Below are 4,263 nucleotides of genomic sequence, written 5' to 3'. Positions count from 1 at the left end.
TATTGTGATGTCACGAGGCTACTGAGAGAGTTCGCGACTGTACACGAATGCGGCAACTAATTCGCCGCCCGGATAAAATGCCATAATGTTGTAGTTTGAGGCGAAACCATTAGAAGTTGTTGCAATTACCTTTGATTTGGCGAAATCCCAGGTTTGAGAGTTGTTTTGTTGGGTTTTTTTTAAGATGAGGTTCATTTAAATCGATCGATATTTGAAGAACGGGTTTAAAAAAAAATAATTTTGCCAAGCTTTTAAATACATCTTTTTCCAGAGTACGACAGTCAGCTGGTTAAGTACCGAATGAATGGCTGATTTTTTAAATTCACTTTTTTTTTAATTTTAAAATTTAATTAACCTTCAGAGCATTGAGCTCCACTTTTCTTCTTCTTTAATTTGTCATTATATTATCCACTAACAAATGAATTCACGCCCCCAGACTGACAAAGCCTTAAAATTAATCTAATGAAATGTAAATAATTTATCAATGTTGTATAATAATGTTTACATTCCCTCTTTAATAAACTTTATAAATCAAAGCTCCTATAATATTTCATGTCAAGCATCTCTGTGATATAAATATATATATAAAGTAATTATTTATTAAATTTCATATTAAACATGCTATCTTGGTTTGTATGTCTTTTTTAAAAAAAATTGTTTTAAATTGTTTTGGTTTGGTTTTTATTGTATGTTCATCGTGTTTTCTTCCCTATTATTAAAATGATAGCAAAGACAGGAGGAACATGGAGGAACGTGATCCAGGGGTATTGTTTTTGTTTCTTATCTGGAAGGTACTGATATCGACGTCCTCGCCGTGCTGTGTGTCAACACGCTTTAGCTCACTTTGCGACACTGCACTGCGGCTATACCTTTTTTTTTCTTTTTAAATCATCCTTGGAGATGATTTTTATTATTTGTTTTTAAAAACTCACAAAATTCAATAGAATTTTGCTGTTGTATAGATAGTATGCACTTGGCTAAGAAGCTCACAACATTGCCATCCGAAAGTGTAACGGACCACTACACAAAACTGTGTAACCATGAACTATTATAGTCTGGTTAAAACAGTTTAGTGAGAATTACTCATCAACGCGGATGGCAAAAAACAATAACAAGGGCATTAGTGACGTCAACTTCATTCTATCTATAGTGTTTTCTTGCTCTTTTTTTTCGGCGGGTTTGTTTGTTGTTGTTTGTTTTTGTTTTTAAAAAAATATTTTTACGATAGACATCAGTAATCTGATGTTTTCCAGAAGATCTCATCATTCTGTCAGAGTTGTCATGTTTTTAAGAGTTAAGACAAGGGGAATAATTCAAGGAGGAGAATTATCATGTCTAGTCTGAGAATGTACAAGTCCTACCCAGATATACAAAAAAAAAAAAAGAAAAAAAGAAAAAAAGGATTTTTGGCATAAGATTTGATTGTTAATTGCCTTTAAGAGTTTCAAGGTACTTGCGACAATGCAAAATAGGACATATTAATAATTACGGTTGCTCTTTAGAGCCATTGGGAGTCGGGAGTGTATCCTGATTTTTGTATGCAGCCCTAAGGAAAGGACGCTAGTCAATTGCAGAGTACTTTAGGCGTATTCTAACGGACCCAACTACCCAATCACCGAAAGGTCAGAAAAATTTTTTGACTGCGCCTAGGATTGGCACTGGTCCCTTTGATTCTTAAATGAGTGTTATACTAACTGAACGATTTTTATGAAAGGTATCCGTTTTTATTAACTTATTTTTTTGTTTGTTTGTTTTGTTTGTTCAAGGTTAACTTGGCTTATATTTTAATCTATTTATTTATTTATTTGTTTGTTTCATGTCCTACTCATTTACTAGTCAGACAAAACAAATTATTGGATAGTCTTGTTGGTGACAGGTTAAAATGGATATTACCCATGGCGGTAATGATGATAAAAAGCCAATAACTATGAATTAGGGTTTTAAGGTGCTTGTGAGACTTTTAGGTCATGTCAGCGCCAGAAAAAAAAGACAATTGAACAGTTTAAAAATTCTAGAATTACGATTAAAAGCACACGAGTAAAGGTAAGAAAATGGGGTCTAGTCCAAAAAGGCACATAAGTAGATTGCAAGAGCAAATTATCAATCTAGGTACCTAGTTTGAGATCATCTACGACTAAAAGATCCTCCCAGGCACAAGACTCCACAAAGAGGAATTCAATAATGCTTACACGATTTTATACTGAAAACAAACCAAAAAACAACCCCCCCCCCCCGCCCCCCAAATAAAAAAAATTAAAAAAAATAAAAAACACTACCTGTACACGACAGAGAGATGATATACAAGACATTAAATTATTTTCAAAAACTAGTAAAATAAATTTGACTGTTTCCCTTCCAGCCAAGGGCTCCGGTCAGGTCCAGGACAAAATAAAGTAACATCTTAAGACAAAGACGGAAAGCAACCTGAAAATTGGAAATTAGATATAAGAAGATAGAAAACATAGCAAGAGAGAGACCTCTCCTCCCATCATGATATATAAAAAAGACCAAACTCAGATACATTGTTATTCGGCCAATGTATGCACATTCGACCATTTAATGTCTATGCACGTACGTATTTTTTTTTAACAGGTATTCAGCGATCAGGCACAATGGCGGCCATGACAGGGTGTGACAAGGAGGAGGACAGGAGGGTGAGGAGCTGAATATGGAGAAAGCATAAAGTTTACCAAAGCAAAAAGAAAAAAAAAAAAAAAAAAGATGGAGATGGCAAGAAGGTTATATAAAAGGGTTATAGATAACATAGAGGTTACAAAACGAATTTTAAAAAAAAAAAAAAAGAAGGGGGGTGTAGCATATAGGTTATAAAAATGCATGTTTGTTCTTAACGGTTTTACGGTGCTTGCGACACATGCAGTCATTTAGGTCATTTCAGCGCCAGCTAAAAAGAAGAAAATAGGATAATTCAAACATTTTAGATTCACATATAAAAGCATAAAAGAAAAAGTAATACAAAAGGGAAATGATTTGAATAGGAAACAGAAGTAAATTCCAAGAGCATTCAATCAATGTATTTAGTCTGAGATCACCTAAAGCTCATCTAGACTCAAGCACAGGTCCCCGACACTAATACATCAAATGTTCACAATTGTGATATTCACAACCGGAAAAATAACTATCCATTTGACTGTTTCCCTCCCAGCCAAGGACTCTGGCCAGGGCCAGGACAAAACCAAGTAATTTCATTCCAAGGCAAGACAGAAAGCATGTTGGATATTAGATATAGAGAGATAGAAGATACAGTAAGTGCCTCTCTGCCCACTATGTGAGGACGTATATAGCATAAAGGTTAAAAAAAAAAAGAAATAGAGGAGGATAGACTAGCATGAAGTTAGTAAAGAAAGAAAAAGAATTAAATAATAAAATAATAAAAACCAAAGACCTGTCATGATTTTTTACCAATTTTATTGAAACTTACAAAATGCGTGTCTAATGTCTAGGACAAAATATCTATGGTATTTAAAACGTGCAATTCCTGCAATGTACATTACGTATTAAAGGGTGAAAAAAACAGCCACTCTAACCCTATTAATTGTGACCTTGGAGAAGGCGCTTACCGAACATGACCTATCTCGACTCAATTTAATGCCGTTTTAAACCAAGTAAAAAAGATGATGAGAAAGTTAAATGATTACACGAGAGAAGAGGGGGGAGGAGACTAGTTCAGAGAGTGGAGAAAGAAAATTTTAGACAAAGGGAAATCATTCAATAAAGAACTTAAGAAGATTTTAAAGTCTCAAACAGGTCCTCGCTTACTTATTAAAAGGAGACATTCAGAATATTTTTAAAAATATATCGCAGAAAGCACCACATGCTCACACTCGAAAGTCTCCCCAATGGCTAAGGACGCCAGGCTGGGCATGGGCAGAACGTGTTTCCCCCAATGGCTAGGGATGCCAGAACAATGTGTTTCATTTCATGACAGTGAGAGGGAAAAGACAACACATACAGGGGTATTGAAGAGACACTATCAGACTATCAAATCCTCAAAAACTGCTTGTAAGTACTAGCTATAAATATAAATGCGCTAAAGGGACAACTTGCGGCGTTTTAAAAAAATGGAACTTTGGTGTTATATTTTAGCTTACATGGGGGGATAAATGTGAAGTGCAACAGGCATGGCAAAACTGTTGAAAATGTGTTCTATAAAATGGGTCTTTATACTGACACACTTGGGTATCCAGATTGTATAATCCCACAAATACAAACATGTGCACGCTCGAGCACCCATACATGCATGCA

Source organism: Berghia stephanieae, chromosome 6 (genome assembly GCF_034508935.2).
Source record: "Berghia stephanieae isolate SIO BIC M18660-M18661 chromosome 6, UCSD_Bste_1.3, whole genome shotgun sequence".
Taxonomy (NCBI): domain Eukaryota; kingdom Metazoa; phylum Mollusca; class Gastropoda; order Nudibranchia; family Aeolidiidae; genus Berghia; species Berghia stephanieae.
Note: the sequence above shows the minus strand (reverse complement) of the source record.